General features: G+C 43.7%; 1 protein-coding gene across 8 annotated transcripts in view; it reads left to right on the forward strand.

Moving 5' to 3' along the window:
• celf6 (CUGBP Elav-like family member 6) overlaps positions 1 to 20,126 on the forward strand; it is a 138,526-nt gene that overhangs the window by 39,847 nt on the left and 78,553 nt on the right. The window lies entirely within an intron of this gene.

The following is a 20,126-nucleotide window of genomic DNA, read 5'->3' on the forward strand; positions in this document are numbered from 1 at the left end:
ATCAACACTGAAACATCAAGTAAGGCTAACTCATTTTGGCAGAGGTGCCAGGGCCCCATGTTAACATCCTCCCCAGTGCACAATTGAGCAGATTTCCTTAGGCCTCTCTCTCTCTCTCCCTTACCTCACCACATCTCCTTGCTTTGCTAACCAAAGGCATTTTCTCAAATAAGCCTGTCAGGAGGTGCAGACAAAAAAAGGTAGGCAGAACACAGTCAAACAAAAGGTGGAAAGAAACTGTGGAAGGGTTTGCATGGTGCAGGTGATGGAAAATCAAACAGGTTTTTTGAGCTTTTTATGAGCTTGGCTTTAAGCCGGTCCTCCCACCCAGGTTGCTGTATATTTAATGAGGGAAATGGAGACATGATCACACTGGAAATGGTGGGGCCATTTATTAATTATTTAATTAAATCTTCTCTCTGTTCGTGCTCATCTATCGGACGGTCTCTCTCTTCCCGGTGGTGTTTCTTTAACGAGGACTTTTCTATAATGGACCCTTAACGAGGAGTGAGCCTCCCTGCCTGGCCCAGCATCTGTGCTCTGCCTTGCTGGGTAGATTACAGCGTTCTCCAGCCAAAGTGCCCATCACCACTCCCTTGCAGCCTGTTACTTCATCCCTAATCCAGCCTGCCGAGACGCTGCACTTTCTCGACTCTCAGGCCATATGCTCACCCAAAGATCAACTGGGATGGGAGGGTGAAGAGGCACAGCTTGAGCCCGCCGCTCTCCGACTTAGGGTGCAAGCTTTTCCAAAAGTGAGCGAGATCTTCTTCTCTTCCTTGTGAATCCCCCTGTCAGCGAGGGGAGTGAAGGAAGGCAGCGGCAGTAATTCATGGCAGCAGATGGAGACGTCAACTCTTATTGTTCTCCTGTGCGAAGTCTGAACAGGACTGGTAAGCCACTGTCGCTAATCACAGCCCGGCACAACAGTCCCACGTTGATCTGGTGATTACTGGGGATATGGAGATGTCTGACATTATGGATTCTGCACCAGACTGGGCTTGGGGCTTCATGGAGCCTACTGGGAAGTAGCCCCCCCCCCCCTCCATAAACAGATCCTATGGAGGCCAGCAGGAGAGGCTAACTGCCAGGGACCCACCAGTGAGCTATGACCTTTCCATAGCCTCTGTCTGATCTGGTATACTGGTGAGGCATGCAGCCTGTGGAGGTGGAACAGAATATTAGAGGGATAGGAGCTGATCAACAACTGACATGTTGATGTCAAACCTTGAAAATAAAAGCAATTGTGCAACCCGGAGGTGGTTGTAGTATAAAGAAGAGTAAAGCAGGATAGTGAAAAAAGTAACAGAGATATGAAGTGAAGCTTTTTATTCCTGGACATTTTTGTTATGTGGTTAAAATTTAAAGGATAAGGCTGATATTATTCGATCCAAGAGTCAAAATCAGCATATCTGATTAAAGGTATTGTCCAATGGAATCACTATTCAGGAGTGGCTGTTTAACCTTCAAATCTCAACACAGGCTTTAAATGATCTACAGAACAAGCTTCTAAAATGTTGTTTCCTTTCTGTCTCACTAAGAGAGCTAGTTAACAAATCTAAGGCTTGCCACCTTTAGACCCTGTGAGATCGTTGTCGTTCAGCTTGTGCTCAGCATCCTCCTTACACTGGGATGATATGGTTTGAGTACCTAGCACAGCCTATTAGCTCTTCGCGGTGCACTATTTGTTTGTGTCTAAATAAACAGGACACTCTGACTGGGAGGTCAGAACTGGGAATGCAGGCAGTGTCAGCTTCCATTACAGCTCTCCTCTCCTTTAGAGCACAGCCGCTCGGTTACCTGGCCCCCGTATCCTTTCTCAGGGAGAAATTCTCACTTCTTTGTCTCTATCGTTATATCACTGTCCCATCTGGTCCCTCCCTTTACTTCTGATGTTCTTTTGTCCCCCTTTTTTTTTTTTTATCTCACTCTGTTCTTCAAGTCTTGTTGAGATGAAGAAATCCTCAGATGATTGCGGCACTTGCGTTGGAGGAGTGCATTCAAAAGTATGCGTGTAGGGGGGAAGGGAGGGATATGTGGAACGTTTTAAAGATTGAAAGGTCAGGATGGTAAATTGCTTCTCTGTACATGAGTATGACTAGTCCTTTGACTATAATGTGTAGGATTAATCCAATCGCCTGCCCTTTGTGCTCACAGTGAGCAAGAGCCTGCGTAATATGTGAGGGGCAGATTTTTGGAACATTTCTGTGAATGTTTTCTCCTCCTTCTTAAGTGCTCTTTGAAAGAGTAGGCTTTTGAAAGCTGAGGCAAAGGAAGATCTTGCTCTGAAATGGGTTTTAAAAAAAAAAAAAGGTGAAATGAAAGTCTACATTTATGTCAGTTTGATTTTTATATAAGTGAAGAAAAATCCAGCTGTGATGTGTGAATGTATTTCTTATTTTAGTGTTATATACATAATATTGTCTATATAATATACATATAGATGGGTCTGTCTTCTCTGCAGACGCTCTTGCATTTGTTTTTTTCCCCTTCCTCTCACTTTTCTGTGAATGGCCTGGCTGATATCTGTGGTGGGCTTCATTTTCATATAATTGAATCGAGGCCCTTCCCACTGCGAGGCAGGATTTGGTTAAGCTGAAAGTCCTCCTTGACTGCTGTTACCTTTGTGCAGATTCGGTTACAGCTGTTACCACGGCAGCAGCCTGCCAGGGCCTGTCTCCGCGGATACCTCCCCTAATTACTGTGTTTATTGGAAATTAAAGATATACCAGCTAATGAAACGCGGCAAACATTACCGCCGATGCAATGTCATTAATTCTAGCCTGGCTCCCATCTCCCATGCGAGGCTGAGGCGGCAAGAGGTGCTGCATATTAGCATAAATATGAATTTTAGTCAGCTGGAAAGCACTTGAATGAAGAAAAAAATAATGAAAAAGGTGTTTTCATTTCCCTCTTTATTTTCAGGATCGGGATAAATAAATAGATGGTGGTGGACTGGGCACAGGAACGGCAGAGGACACAGATAAGATTGTGAGCTTCTCTTTGTATATGGCCCCCGAGCTGTATGGGTGTCTGGCAGGCAAGAGGGCCTTGGAGTAGAGGCATCTGTGGGCTGTACAGTGTAGAGCTCTGGCTGGCTCCCCTGTTGTTTGCCACCATCAGTTTTGCCCCCAACCCCCATTTTCACAGCTCCCTCCCCACGGCAGTAGAAGACACATATAGATTGGAATGCCTGTATCATAAACACCCTCAGGTCTCAGGAGATGGCACAGGATGGCATAAAGCTATCGCCTGTTTGGGTATTGGTAAAGTGCTAGCACCTTAACAAGTCTATATTTATGCCTGTGAGCTACACAGCGCAATTAATTCTTGTCATTTTGTTATTCACGTATATTTTACATGTGATAATTAGTTTTATGTTAACTTAGCTTGACTTCATCTTGCAATCAACAATTTTAATCCTTTTTCCATGCATGATACTTTTATGTTTCACTGAAGTTGTTTGACTCGTGTGTCCACAGCAGCACATGTAGTCTGACTTAGCCTATCAACCTCCTAGGCCGATGCACTGGATCCCTCCTGATTTGGAGTCATTAAGTTGCTATCTGCATTAGCAGAATCCCTTTTTTTTGTGCTCAGAGGAGTGAACAGTACAACAATCAGTGACAGATACATGCAGAGAGGAAGGGCTTAGATAAATTGAAAAAAAAAGGGGAGGGGGTGGGTGGGTGGGTTTACAGCCATATTCTCTCCTGAATTATCTTCTGTCTTGTTTATTGATAATGATGTTTCATAGACCCCACATTCTCTGCAGTCAAGGGACAGAACATACTGTAGTGAGAGTCAACAGTTGAGAGCTGTTAGCATTTCTAGCCAATTAGCCCGCAACTTCCCACCATGCTCCAGGTCTATTTACTGTGTGTCCTCTTGCCCACCGCCTTCACTCTCAGGGACTTTGAGATGACAAGCTTATTAGTTACCACCACTCCCATCCATTTGATGTTCAGCTTTTTCATCATAGGTCAGCATGGGTCACTAGATAGGTCCCCCTTGTGTATTCATATGTATGCAAGACTTGCGTGTGTGTGCATGCATGCAGACAGAACACACACTCTCACACTTTGGGGAATATTAGGTATTAGGGCAAGGTTGTACAGTAGGCAGTCACATTAACAAGCTGTTCCACATCCTCTCTCTGGCTTAGCTGTTTGTATGAAAACAGCCCCAGTGCTCCCCCTCTTCACTCTCTACCCTCTCTTTCCACTTTAGGGTGCCTCATTTTTCTCTGCTTCTCCTCACATGTTTTCACATGCATTGGGTACAAAGAGGAAAGAGAAAACCCAGGTTTGTACCAGAGGAGCATCAAAGATGCGAGACGAGGGGAAAGCAGGTTTCTTACTTTTCTTGTGTAATTTTTTCTTCTTTCTTTTTCTTGTGCCTCGTGAATAGTGCCTCCCCAGAGAGTGCGAGGCTGCTGGAGGGTCATTCAGAGTGGACATAGGAACTCTGGGGACTAACACTCTCTCGCTGTTTCTAGGGGAAAACTTGTGAAGAACTATTTTATCAGACTGGCCCCATGGAGAATCCTGGCTTTTCTATTTCCTTTGTTTTTATTTTGAAAACATGTAGATAGTAGTGCAAACAGAAAAGATCAGAGGACATGAGAGAGAAAGATGTGGAATCTTTTTGTTCAGTAAAGATGCCATCTCCTCGTTGAGACTTCAAGGATATGCATCAGAGGCAGTTTCATGTTGCATTCTTTGTTGTCTATTTGATGCTTCACAGCTAATTACGCTCCCTGTAGAAAGTTATAGTCTCTCTGCGTCTTTAAACAGTAAACACAACTATTGCTGTGTATAGCTGTTTCTGTGCAGCACCGTGAGCTAGCATCCCTGCAGTGGCTCCGGGTGCTGCCTTGCCTATCAGTTTTGTCCTACACACATTTCCTTGTGTGCAAATGTCCTCTGCACACCTTGGAGCTGCGCTGTAATATGATTAACGCAGAAGTCGTCCCAGCAGTGGCCCATGCTCCAGAGCACTGTGCTTGCCCTTTGGACTGTCTACAGCTGCAGTGATGAAACCAAACACATTTATCAGCAGTGCTGATATTAAACTGCACCAATTTCATCATCCTACTGCCAGGCGCCACACCCTGAAAATAAAAATAATAACAGAGAAATCCAATTTGATAAAGCAATAATTGGATTTACAAACATCTGAGAAGAGATGTGATCCCAGATTATTTATTTAATGAAGTCTTGTGATATTGGCCGTATGTAAATTGTTAACGATGGGAAGAGTTTTTAATAAATCCCCTGGCACATTTGCAGGGAAGTGGTGAAAGGAATATGTTATTAGGGTCTTGTGTTGGTGAAGCCCTGCTGGTGTGGACTGTCAGTGACGTGGTGCGCTTGATAACATTATCAACTGATTGATGGTTATGAAGGAGGGCCCGCTTAAAAAGGAAGCAAAGGCAGGCTGAGGGGCAGAAACCTACGTCTGTTTAAACGTTCCATGTCAGTCAGCCCATGAATGAAAGCTCTCAATAAATAAAGCCGGCCGGGCCGGCTGCCGTGACAGCTCTCTGAGGTAAAGACGGGGAGGAGCATGTAGAAACGTCCTTTTCTCTCCATCCATCTTCGCCTCTTCTTCACTTTTTAATCCCTCTATCCCATGGGAGGAGTTGAGATTGCATAGCTCCTTCATTCTTATAACTTAACTCCCAATGAAACTTGTCCCCAGTGACTGTTTGCTCCTCACAGGCTTTGATTAAAGCCATTCTGCCTTGGGACAGCCAGCGTCTATATGATGAAGGCTCATTCCAGGAAGGCTTATAATGGCATGGGGAGTGTGGACTGTATGGAGCCCTCGGTGCAGTATGGAGCAGTATTAATCGCCCGGATGGAACAGAACGTAGAAACCCCCTGCAGTTTGTCTTGTGTGAGTGGCCTTGAGGGACTTATTCTCACGCGCCCTCGATGACATGCTGTCTTGGAGCTTGAAACTCGTCAAAGAGCTCCAAAGTGACATTTTAATGAGCTATAGTATGCATTACCCCCCAGTGAGATTTTTCCATTTTATTTTAAAAGTGGATGCCTGCAGATGCGGTCATTGAAATTATCAGCAGTGCAGAGAGCTCAAGTGTTCAAAACAGCGTCTGACCTCTGTGTAGTAGCAAGCGCGGAGCAGAAATCTCTTGTTTCTCCAATTCTTCCCTGCAACTCTCCTCTAATCTCCCAGCAGGCCAAGGATGACGGACAGACAGTCACATCCATCCATTTCCTCTCCTTGCTGTGGTAACCTCTCTGCCGTCCTCTCAGGCTGTATATTGGCAGCGTGACCTATTTTCATCAACACGTCCCTATCCCACCTCTAGGCCAGAAGCGACACAGCTCTGAGGGACGTGGAAGGAGGATCTGCTGTTTACCAAACCTCTGTCCCCTCCATGTCTTTAGTAGAGGTCACCACAGCATGGGCTGTCTCTCTCTCGCACTCTCCAACACACAAACACACACAAAGACACATTTATTTATTTATGCATATGCAGAAGTATTAACACAAACAGCTCCTCTACATTTATGATATTCAAAGAGAAACACATTCAGTTCTGAGCATCTAAGGCATTTTCCCCTCACCCTCTCCCACCACACAGACCCAGGTCCTAGTGGTCCGGTGCCTCAGTGTCAAGACCGAAGCAGACACAGAGACAGGCAGAGGGATGAGTCTCACTTTGTTAACAGTCCCTGGCTACAGCACAGGCCGTCGCCTGCTTTTGGAGGGTGATTTTTCAGCCTCCAGGTGTTTACCTGCAGGATATGCATCCCTCCTGAGAAACACATCAGTGTCACACACTAGCTGTGGGCAGGCACATCGCTCAGTGCTGAGTGAGCGAGTGAGCGAGACAGCGAGGGTGGGGCTGGCGGTGGCAAACAAACAGAGAATCGAGGGCAGCGCTGCTTTGTGTGCAGCCCTGCTGGAGCTCAGACTCATTAGGTATGAAGCCATCTCGGAGCAGGCATCTGTATCCTGTGAGAGATCCCACCAGAGACTGCACTGAGAGAGCCATCAGATCTTCTACAGCAGGCCCCTTTGAACACAAACTACCAGCCCACCCCCACCCCCCCAACCAATTCTGTGCTGCTTAAGCCTGCTGCAGCTGCTGCATGGAGCAGAGATAGGAATGTTTTGTTCACTTATTTTGCCCTCCGTGTGCAGGCTGCGCGGTGAAAGTTGCAAATGGAAGGGGGAATAATAGATGAGTATCTGCTTGCATCTGATGAAAGGTCTAAGTGATACAAATGTGTCCCATTTCAGTGATCCATCCAGCCCTGTGTCATCGCAGTGATTTGTGGGAAAGGTCGTGCAAGAAATGACTTTGGCTGAGGAGGCGAATCCCCTGCTTATGTTTGTTGTGCTTGGTGCGGCGGCCCGCAGAGTGATGGGCTGGGGAGATGGGCGTCTGGTGCAGGTGGTGTTTTTGGAGGATAGGGCTGATATATCATTTGCCAAGGTCGTACTCAATTAGGCTATTTGTTGAGCATAGCTGCATGAGGTTGGTTTAATCAACCGAGGAATGGAGACAACAACGACAAAAGAGGAAATAAATTAGGCATGGCCAGGCCACACTCTCAGGCACGCAGCAGCATGCTGGAGAAATGCTCCATTTAGCTGGCCATCTCCTTTCCCAGAGAACCCACTGTCCTCACGCTAACACGAACCCACACTCACATACCACACACGTTTACCCACACCTTTCATTTCTTCTGCGACTTTCCAATACAACTGAAACAACCTTTCTGAATCACGACAGGCTACACACAAAAGGTCAATTATGCCAGATGGGCACAATTAGTAAATAAATTTAAAAAAAGATTTTGGGGGAAAACTGGGAGCGACTATAGCTGTAACGTGTGGCATACATCAAACAAAGTGGCACTGCCATGACAAAGAAACAACATTTGTTTACCCTGATTAAGCCAAGACCTTGAGGGGTGCTGAAGCACCTGTGTAAGCGGGTACAGCCCTGGAGGAGAGGAGTCAGACTGTGTTAATAGTGGAGCAATCAGCGGCCATTCAGGTTAATGGGCTTTCAGCTAGTCGGCCCTGGCTAATGTGTGATTTGGAGGGTCAGCCCATAGTTCAGCGGCAAACACCGGTCACATTCACCCTCGCCACACGCTGCCAATGCAGACTTTAGCTTTCCCACCACACCCTCAGGCTCCTCGTCTGCTTATGACAGTAAATATTTGATTAAATAAATGAAGGTTGATTAGCTCTCAAAGGCCTGGAAATGGTGTGTATTGTGCTCAGGTGCGGGCGACTTGGATTTCAGTTTCTTACTAAGGGGCCGTCTCTAAATTAGCCAAAGTCTACATTGTCATCTGTTCAGGCTGTAAACTAAGTTAAGGGATGAGTGGGAGGATTGGAGGGCAATGCCAGATGATTAATTTGGTTGTACAGAAACTTCACAGATAATGTGACAGCCTTGCTACCAAGGTAAGAAGTAATGTGTTGATCCCCTCACTGCGTTTCCTCACACTTACCTGTACCTTTTCTTTTTTTTTTCCTGCCTTTCTCTCTCCGCTTCTCTTTTCCTCACTTGCTTTCTGTGAGACCTCTTAAGCTGTGACATTTCTGTTTCCCTGGAGACAGAGCGTGCCAGGCGGTTGCCATAGCAACTCCCTGCTCTTTAAGGCCCGCACAGCATTAGCCCACCCCCCTACCCCATACCAAGGATGTGGGGTATGGGAAGAGGGGGCTCCAGAGAGAAAGCACACCTGCTGGCTTCCTGCTAATTGGCTATTTCTCTTTCTCACTACTTCCTTGTTTCTGCTTTAACTTTTTACCCCCTCCCTGGATTGCGTCTCTTTTTTTTTTTTTACCTCACTATGGCTCCCCATCCACTGTGGATATAGTCACTCACTCTCTATTGCTGTCTTTCTTTAACTCCTTCTTACTCTGTCCTTGATATACACTCTTTTTCTTCTTGTAGAGCCCAACCAAAACTCTGGCCTTCAGCATCTGGCATTTATTTTCATCTGACCCTGTCAGTTCCTTCTTCCTCAACCTCTTTATTTAATTTTCTAGCACAACTCTTTCATATTGTCATCCTAGGGCCCTGTCACTATAGTTCTGACCCTTGCACATACTGTACTTATTATCGGTTGCTTGTCATGTTGGGTATATAACAATTTAAGCTTATTCTGATAGGTGGCCCTGGGTAAGAGCATCAGGTAAATGTAAAAGGTTAAAAGTAATCCTTTGTCCTTCTACCCAAGCATCCTCTTAACATCTAAAGACAGGGATAAATCTCCTTCTCATACACATCGTAGTGCATTTCACCTTCAATCAGGCTCAGTCATGGTGTGGATGAGTGTAAATTACCAGTGGGGGTGTGTGTTAAGGCTACGGTTAGTTGGTTAGGCCCATCTCCTACTGGTGACTGATCCTCTCTCGAGAGACCACCATAGATTAGAAATCATCATCTCCGTCTCTCTCACACCCAGCCATCTCCCTGTCCTCATCCCTGCAGATCCTTGCAGCTGCTCTCCCTATGCACACCTCCATTTGGCAAACCGCACAGCTAGTATTTCTCATCTTCCTCTGTGTGCCGTGCTGCCTGAATGCACCTACTGATTGAATGACATGTTTGTGAAGTGGTATTTATAGTGTGCAATGTATTGTTTGTCCTGCGCTGTCCGTTTGCAATGAATGTTCAGTGCTGTTGCTGCTGCTCAACATCTGACTAAACGCATTTGTAACCATGAGAGTTGATAACGTCTCCTCGGTGCCATAAAGAAAAACACATGTACTTTTATGGAAGGTGAGTACAAAGATTCTCTTACTCACTTCTGTGCTGGAGTCTGTTTTTAATGCTGGGCTCAGGGTGTTTCCTTTGGTGGTACTTGTCACAGGGAGGCTTGACAGGTGGCCAGACCAGCCTGTCACCCCCGTCGGCTGGTGACATTTGAGCGATATGAAAATGACTTTGCGTGCCTGACGCCGGGGCTCAGCTATTCCTATTCAATTAAGTCCATGAACAAACCGTCTGTGTGTTTTCCTGCTGATAAAGTCATAGCTATTGACTTGTGAGCAATGCCAGTGACGATCATGGAATCGTCACCGGCGTTTGCCGCCACACAATGAATACTGAGCAGTCTGTTTGTCTATTTGCCAAGGAGAAGATAGGCAAATAGATGGTTATATCAGTGAAATGGGACAGGGCGAGATAAAACAATAATAGCAGAATCTAAAGGCTAAACCCTGACCAATACGCCTATAAATGCCACATACTGCCTAGAAGATATTGGCTGTCATATCATTTGTAAAGGTATATTTTTTCTGCTGTCAGTTTCTGTACATCATATACACTGCCTGGGGCACCTGTGGCTCGATGGGATTTATTTGCACTGAGCTCTTCGAGCCCATAATGGCATATTTTTGGGGGTGACAAATAGATTTAAAACAAAAGGGACAGAGTGTGGACACAAAAGGCCCTGTGACCTTTTTTCTTTTTCCTTCTGCTTGGGCCCAGTCCACCTGGCCCATTTAGCTGCAGCACCTGGAGCTCACAATTACACTATTGATCCATTGACTGGCTGGGTTTCATCTGTCCAACCCATCCACCTCTGAGCACTTCAATTATCAGAGCCATCACAGCCACACTGCTGCGAGTGGCAGCTTGTCCAACACTGTAATCTGTCAGGGAATGAGATCCCGACCGCAACGTCATAGCACCAGACGTTCCCCCATAAGTCACCTTGATCATGAGGGGCCGTCAGGGGCTGACAGGGTAGTGAAAGGGCCCAACAAGCCTTAGAGATCATTGCAGCTCAGGTCAGCTTAGCTGCACAATCTACCCAGCCCCAACACAACCCTAAGGGTTGAGATTTTAGAGTTAGCCTTAGACACCCTGTTGGCAACCTCAAGGGCTTTCACAGAAATATACTTCATACAAAATGATATGTGTTTTGGTAAAGCAGGTTGGTTTGAGTGTGTCATGATTTTCCTGGTGCTGCCTTGTCTTGAAGTTTTTCGTTTGTTGGGTTTAGTTGTAAACCTCATATATGTTACACAAGTGTTGGACCATCGATTGGTCTAAAATGCGTTCTTTCTTGGATGGAATGATTGAAATGAATTGAACTGGAAATCTTAATCTTGTGTACCATCAGCTATCACTCTTGATCAGAAAGTTTTTGTTTAAATAAGACAATACATTAAAAAATAATATACTGTATTCAGTTGCATTTTTTTATATCTGAAAATGTCTTTATTCACAAACAAGTGTAGCAATGGTTGTTCCACTCAGGACAGAAAATAATCTTCATACAGACCCAGACTGCAGAGAATAGTCCTTCTGGCTACCTATGGAAATATCACAGACTACGTCTAAAATAGTACAAAGCAATTTTCATGTACGGCTTATGAACAAGTAATGCAAGTAATGGTTATGGTTATCATGGCTTTCGCACCTGCTTTACTTGACACTGATTAAGTCCTGGTTCTCCTCTGTCTTTTTATTAATGGGATAACTTAGCCCCTCTGTACTTTAGATGTTATCTTCATACAAAATTATAAGCCAGTGGAGATTTGGCATCAAACACGTACAGTATAAATTCTATGTGTAAAGGTGTGAAGAAGGTTTGTCAAAGACTCACAACTAATCCACAATGCTTCCTTTTTAGTATATCAACCCATATATGTTTATGATAGAGCTACATTTGAGACAGTTACTACTGTGCTTATTCAGGGTGGGTTACTACCACTGCTACAAATGCAGGACATAAGCATGCAAACCAAGATCAACTTTAAATGCAACCAATATCAAGTCGTGATTCTCAAGCAACAGATGTGAGGAAATTGCGTGGCGTGTGTTAGAGGTTGGTAAATATGACCAGACCTGTTTTTTTTTTTTTTTTTCTTTTATGAGAGACGGCAGACATGAACAAGGAGAGCTTTTCAGAAGCAGTCTGTCCAGCCCGAACTAGCTGGCTGGCGGGGGACAGGATATTGATCTAAGATCCAGTCTGAGCTGGGTGAAACAGCACGGCCATACCGCCGCCCACGCCAACACACAGCCGCTCTATAAAAAGATCGGATTCCTGTGGAAGTGAGGTGGTGTGTTTATGTGTGTGAGAGACAGAGAGAGAGAGAGAGAGAGAGAGAGAGAGTGAGGCAGAAAGGAAGAAGGGCAGAAAGATTTTGTGCATGTGTGTGATGGTGTGAGAAGTAGACAGGAAAAATTGTTTCTCTGTGCATGTGTATTTGTATGTTTATGTGTATGTGTGCAGGTACATGAATGCTTGCTTGTCTGTGTGTTTGAACGGCCCCCCCACCAGGGTGACTCTTGCTGACAGCCTCAGGTCTGGAGGTTTGTGACTCAGAGCTGCAGTAATGGACAGAGCCGGGCTGGAAGCTAGGCCAAATGGACTGCATTCAAGGCAGAAATTAGTCACCACACTTCTCGCTTTGAACACACCACAATGGTACAACTAGTTTTGCACAGAGAAATGAGTAGTGCGAGTGGTAAATCCATAAAGTACAGTTCATCCATTTCAGGTTTCAAATAGTTATTGACCAAAGCAGGATTTGTAAAACACATGCTTGTTTGAATGTGGCAGCAAAGCAGCGGAAAGATAGAGGTTGCTCCTGTCATGTGAAAGGATGTTTCACCTATGATCACACGTCTGAGTGTAATTTTCTCAATCTTTCTCTATCTGGGATGTCACAGATTTCCCTGGAAGGAAGTTGACAGCAGTTTTTAGTCGATTTGATTTTTTTTTCTTTTTTTTTTCATAACGCTTTGCTTTGATTTGAATTCTTATCAAACTGTATTTACTCCTCTAAGATTACTAACTAGAAAATAGAACATATTCCCAAGTGCATTGCTCGCTGAAACTTTGGCCCATTCATTTGTTTCATCTACATAATTTCACTGAGCTGTAATTACCATAACAAAGATTTGGTGTCCTCCGGTGACATTGCTCAGAGTACAAATTCAAACTCAATAGCTCTCAAATAACATCTAATATAAATGAGAATTGGCTGGAATGTTGACAGCTTTATGAAATGCAGCAGATAAGGTAGAAAATACACTGGATTAGAGCTATTTCCACAGAAAAGTGCCTCTTAAAGTACCAGAGAAACAATGTACTGACAGACTTTATCTTCGCCCTGTAATTCTAGTTAGCCTCGTCTCTCTTTAAGGGAACACGGAGAGTTTTAGTTGCTTACTCCTCCTCAGTGGACATTTGTCAGTCTGAGTGTAAAAGTTTTCTCTTTTAGAGGTTTTTTCTAGTGGCTTGTTCGTGCTGTGCAACTTTAGGAGACATCAAATCATTAATAATAAAGAACATGATAATCCTTCATATAAGTTATGGATCAGTTCTTATAAACATTCTGATTACTTATTTTTCTGTTTCACCCTTCAACCCTCGCACCAAATGAAAATTATTTTTTTGATGATTAGACACTTGAGATGAATTTGGACATTATGTTTTCATGAATTTATTATGATGATTACCAGATTGCTTTGAAGGTAGATTTCAGTTGTATAATTTGCTATGAATTGTTCCAGGATTATTTTTTTTACTGCAGGGCATTCTTTGTTAAAATGATTCAACATATGAGAGTATAATTTATCAATGCACATATTATATAGTCATATTAATTTTTTTTCTATTGCACCAGCAGGCTCTGTAGAGAAAACAGCACAAAGTGAAAGTTGTTCATGTGAGTAAAAGGTGATAAAAGTTTAACGTAGTGTACACTCAAAGTCCAAACTCTGTAGTAAGCAATATTTCGTTCTGTTACCATATCAAATCCTAATGACCCTTAAATTACCCATGGTAACAATTTTTAAGCATCTAAATGACATTTCCACCCATGTGTTGTTGCCTTGTTGTTAGTGTTTACAACATTGCTGTTATGTTATTCAACCACTTTCTTACCACTGCTGCCCATAGTACAATCATCTATACCCTACATAAGTCAGCGATGTTTGTGAAAATGTTCTATGGTAAAAAAAAAAAAAAAACTCCATTTCAGTGAAGGTGAAAAACACATGATAAATGCCAGGGGAAAAAAAAACAAGTCAATGTCAAGAGATCAAGGAATTTCTTTAAGTCGTAAAGCTGGAGTGACAAGGCTAAGAAAGGAATTATCAAGATGAGCCTGGCCCTACTTTGCCCCTGTCGTGCTTAAACAGGCACTTTGCTGTGAAAATTGCTCTAAGCCACTGTATTTTCTACCTTATCTCCCACATATCATAAAACTGTCAACATTCTACCCCATTTTCATTTATATTGGATTTTATTTGAGAGCTACTGAATTTGAATTTTGTTCTGTAAGGGTTCAAAGTCTTTGTTATGGTAAATTCATCTCAGTAAAATTACACACAGTGGCTCAGTGGTTAGTACTGTTCCCTCACGGTAAAAGAAGGTGCCCTGTTCCTTTCAGTGTGGCACTTGTAAGTTTTCATTGCGTTTGCAATGGCACCTCAGGTTGCTCTGGCTTCCACAAGCCAAAGACGCACAACTGCAGCTACACTGAAGACTCTAAAGAAATCTGTTGGACTGGCTGCAACGCTGCCCTGAATTCATGAATATGCAAGCAATATATAAGCATTGTTTTTTTGTTTTTTTTTACATTTTATAAAATTATATGAAACACATGATAATTTATTGTGTGATTCTTACAATGTTGGATCTGAGTGATGCCTGACAGTTACGCATCCTTGCAATGCCAAGCCCTGTGCCCTAGCTCTGCTCACACTGTGCCCCGCTCAGGTGTTGCAACAGATTGTCCACACTGTTTCACAGGAGGAAGACTCCGCCCCGTTCCTCTCTCGCAAAGTAACGCAAGGATTAGTATCTGTGCATCCTCTCCAGCCTTTTATCCAGAGCTAACACCTTTACCATGACACCAGCCACACAAAACAAACGCCGGCTGAGCCTTGTAGCACACGCGCACGCAGCACGTTCCACAACATGGGCACTCTGACTGCGCCTGGGTGTCAACACTACCCAACTCAATTACTTTAGTCTGCAGCGCACCACTAATCCCCACCCCACCCCTCCCCTACTCCACCACCATTATTCCTGTACATCAACAGATTTGCATGTACTTTCACGCCACTATTTAGTTTGCTGTTTATTTTTAGAAGCCCACGCCTAATTAGGGGGAGCTGGTGTAGAACACAAGCATAAACGGCAACATTAGTGCTGGCGCTAATGAGAGAAGATATTGTGGGTAAAGCTCAGTAATTTCATCCTGTACTCTATTATTATTCTTTCATTATCATCTCAGCGGATGGCTGACCCCTCTACCTTTCTTGCTCTCACTCTCTTTCTCTTGCTCTTGGCGGTGTTGGGTTCCCCCTTTTTTTCTCTCTCTAACGTGTGTGTTTTCAGGTGCATATTGTTGTGTGTTTGCTTATGCTGGCATGTTTGCGTGCACGCTTGAGCATAACAGGCCTTTCTGACAAAGTGCAAACAACAATGAACCATGGGGAATGATGTGAGAAAACCACTGAGTCGTCCCCTGAACACCTATTTTTCATTTCAACCATTATATACAAGCCTTCATCTCCTGGCCCGCACACCATCCCCCCACCATTGTTCACCTCATTGGGAAAAGAAGACACAGCGGAGAGAATCAAAAGTAATCAGTGTACGTCAGGGACGCTTCATAAACCCTATGCCTGTGTTGCAGGAATAATTTCCCCAATCATCGGCTGATTTACGTGGCTCTGATTTTATTTTTTACCGTGATAACACTCATCAGTTACCATAATGCACCTGGGCATGTTCCATGCAGATGATGATGACTTTTGGTTCAGGGTGGTGTGATTGGATGGAGTGGTAGGGCGAGGCGGAATGGAGAGGTATTACACAAATTATCCGTCACACTAGCAAAGTGTCCATGAAGGCAAAGCAGGGGATGCATTGCTCTGGGCAGTCAGCTGTGCTGGGCTCGATGTGAGCCAGCCTCGTCACGGGCTCATTATCTTTATCAATTTGTACTTACTATAAGGACAGTGGTGGGAAGCCAGTGTTTCAGAAGATGAATGTCTCACGAGCAAAATTTGCTGTCCCCTCTATCAGTATGCCAACATGTCTGTGAAGATATTTTTTTTGCCTGTAATTTTGCCTCATGCAGATATAAAACAACCATAGATGCATTTGTCCATTATCACAATGCCCAGTCTGGTGCAGACTAGAAAGTTGTTATCACAAAGCTTAATCCCATCAATGTCATTTTCAGCCCAGGATGTAAACTGTATTTTCTGTCTTGATGACACCCAGAAAGCAGAGTAGTTGGGAGAAATTTTACAGATTCATCCACTGTGCAGGGGAAGATGGTCTGTGAGTTGTCATTGGTTACCTGGTCAGTGGTGGCAGGAAGCAGTAGGGCTGTGTGCCGTCACGCCTGTCTCCCCACTGGCCCTCTCGCGCTGGAGCCCCTCTGTGCTCCTCTGCCTAATCAGGCTGCTCAGTATGCAGAACAACCTCCCTGACGGCCCCAGCGCTCAGCCCCCAGTCGCTGACCTCCCCTAAAGCTATGGAGCCGAGCTGGGCTGAGCTGTGCCCAGTCAGCCGGTGCCAGATGTCAGATGGGATGGATGGCAGAGATAGTTATGCAGAGGAACAAGCAGGTTTGGATCAGGTAGTATTGGCAAAGAGTTTTTTTTTTTTTTTTTTTACAGTTTGCCTAGTGGGGAACCAGATGGGTGTTGTTTGTTTGGCTCCTAAGACAATAAATATGATTGTCAGAATGAAAACATCCACAGGAAATTTTATTTGGCTGATATATCACCACGTTCTATATTTGCCTTTTTAATACCACAGCATTGAACGGTAAGGATATTTCAAATACTGGACTTAAAGTCTACTTTTTTCACATTAAATGAAAAATCAAAAACACCTCTACTTTTTTTTTTTTTTTTTTTTACTGTAATTAATACATACACTAGCGATGGAATATAGTGTATGAGTTCATGAAAGCTTACATTTGCTATTCCAAACACCCAGTCAGCACTTCAACAGTAAAACCCCTCTGCCACGCAGGAGCTTATATGGTTCACAGCTACAGAGGCAGCTACAGAGTGCTTCATTTGGAAAAACATAAGATGAACTGCTAAGTGGCGTGAGCAGCAGACCACCATGCCTCAACAAACAAAATACAGTACCTACAGCCTTCAAATAGAGATACAGTATACTGTACACAGTTTATATAAACAGAATAATCAGAAAAGCGAGCAAGTATGCAAAACAAAATACCAGCTTCTCTGAGCGGAAACTTGGGCAGACATCGGTTACTCTTATAAGATGAAGACTAGGCGTATTCTGAGTTGAATAACAGCAGAGGGGACGCCAGTGTTGCTTTTGTTTGGTTTCACTGTTGTGAATTAGCACAGTGCAATAGTTGCAGTCAACACTGACTTGCAGATTTGCAGTAGGAACGTACCTCAACAATCATTCAGTTGTTTTGGATAAATGCATGTAATGCAGATAATACCTGTCTCTGTAGACACGGTCGCTCTGAGGCATTGGCTGAAATTCTGTTGTTCTGTTATTTGTAGCAGTTTCACTAGTCTCAGTACGACAGCCTGTTCTTGTTTGTTTGGGATTCTGGGAACTGCTGTCAGTCGTGTGACGTCAAAGTACTGCCAACACTATTTCCATGTGATCATAGGGAAGTGAAGTGCAAAACACCAAAGCGCTGACCACTTATCACAGACGGTGTGGCCAAACTCAACGAAATAACAAAAAAAAATAAAACCACACTTGAAGTCGAAGCGATCCATTGAATGAATTTCAAGTAGGCAGCAGGGAGAGGTTAACAGCAGCTACTTAAAAAAAGGAAAATTTTGAACAGTTGGACATTTGAAAAGTAAAAGTGTAAAATAAAGTGTTTGAAATGTTACTTATCTGTATAGGAAACTCATGATGAAGGGACAATTCATACAGTTAACGTTAGCACTTAATAATGCTCTGAAAGATATAAACACAAGTGTCACAGTGTGTTTTAAAGTATTACACTGGTTTGATGAATATTCCACTCTGGTAATGGCCCACCAGTCACATTAGCTGTGCACATATTGAACAGACACAGTCCCTCCCATTCACACTGCCTAATGAAGATAAGGCTGATGTAATCCAAAGCAACACAATACCCAAAACCACATACTGATGTTCACACACCTGGTATATGTCAAGCAATTTCACCAGAAAATCACATAAAAAAAAATAAAAAAAACTCTCCTCCCTGGGAATTCAGAAGTAGAATTCCTTGTCTGCCTCTCAACATGTCACACTTTAAAAAGAGTCTAGGTATTGATCTCTGGGAAGAGAGTCTGTCAGACTTGCCATGCGCCTGCCCCCGGCTCCCAGCTCAGCCAGAGCCCAGAGAGGATGTTATCCCCCGGGGCTGATTAGAGGCATTTCACTGGGAGACTCCCAGGTCACTCTTTAAGCTCCCTCCCCCCCTCCTGCACGCCTGCTATGTCAGACACCCACAACTCAGAGTGATGACTCCTGAGGAAAATGACATTTTTTTTTTACAGCTGTTACCTCCCAGTTACTCCTGTTGTTAGCCATGTTGTGGTGTGTGTATGTGTGTATTACATAAAGTTCTGAATTAATTACTGCTGTTAGTCGCAGGTTTCCACTATGTGTGTATATGTGTGTGTGTGTGTGTGTGTGTGTGTGAAGTCTTTTACCCGTCGGTCCTCATTGTCACGGCTCTGACTGATCACATGGTCTGATTCTGTCAAACTCTGGTTCCAACCCACTCACTGCTATGAGAGAGAGAGGAAGACGGTGAGAGAAGAAGAAAGAATAAACTATTTTCATTGATATTGTGAACAAATCTGTGTCGTGTGAATCAAACGTGCTAGCCTAACTGTTTACTTTTAGTAGAATTCCTTCTTTTTTCTTTTTTTTTTAAAAGCAGTTTTGGAAAGAGGGATGTGTGAGGGAGGGGGTGGAGAACAGAACAGGGAAGGCACAGAAACAGTGTCTTGGCATTTCTGATTGAAAAGTTTTCAGAACAAGTTCTTCACTATTGTCTATATCTTTAAACCACAAATTTAGAGCGCAAAAAATATGTGGTTTAAAAGCACAAATTTAGTAGTTACAAAAAGGCAAACCAAAATCAGCCTTTGCAAAATCTGCATCAATGAACAGATCATTCAAGCAAGACAAAAAAAAAACAGATTCATATAAAGGTTTGTAAAATATTCGCAATACATACTGTGGACCAATAAGAACTTACTTACAGCTGCGGTAGATCAAGTTATGTTAATGTAATAATAAGCCTGATTTATTAGTCTAAATTACAAAGTGGGGTGGAAACAGATGAGAGCAACTGGTCACCCTGAAATAAGTGTCAATGCCAAAAGAAAGAAAACTAAACTCACCAACATCAGATATTTTCCTTTGTCCCTTTGCTGTAGTATGGAATATAATCCTTTTGTTAAAAAATGACATCAGTGCGCTGTGCTGTTTGCAGTGCGGGCCTACTGTTTGAACAGTATCAAATTGCATCTACCTGTTGTTGCCACTCTGTGCTGCATTTAAACTGCCAGCTTGTGCCGCTTTAACACCGGGAGAAAGGGACAAAGCTTCGAAGGGAGTTTGTAACTGTATAAGTGTAGATGCCCTGAGGTTGCAGTGCCATGCTTCTATCTTTCAGCAGGTCAAAGCAGGGACAGGGTGTCTGTTGGGGGGAGTAGGGGCAGGGTAGGGGGAGACAGACTGACCTTTACCTTATTGAGTTAAGCGTGATGAGATTACAGAACAATCTGAACTGCCAGGCCCATTACCACCCTGTTCTCCATTAGTGACCTCTGGCTGGGACTAAATGTATACAGTGCGTGCAATCCGAACAAACACACACACATGCGCACTCGCAAAGGCAAGGTTACATGTAATAAACCGCACACGTACACACAAAAAGACATGCATTGGCGGCCGTGAGCACCAAACAAATGCAACCACATGCGCGCGCGGATGCACGCCGCTTTTGTGCTTTAATGTTCATCTACGGTCTATATGAAAGGCTAAAGTGCACACATAAATGTATGTATTTACGTGTCCATGTAGGTGTAACTTTAGTGTAGTATGTGTACAAGGCTGTATTTATTGTGCAGCCGAGCCGGCCCG

This window comes from Seriola aureovittata, chromosome 1, assembly GCF_021018895.1.
Source record: "Seriola aureovittata isolate HTS-2021-v1 ecotype China chromosome 1, ASM2101889v1, whole genome shotgun sequence".
In the NCBI taxonomy this organism is placed as follows: domain Eukaryota; kingdom Metazoa; phylum Chordata; class Actinopteri; order Carangiformes; family Carangidae; genus Seriola; species Seriola aureovittata.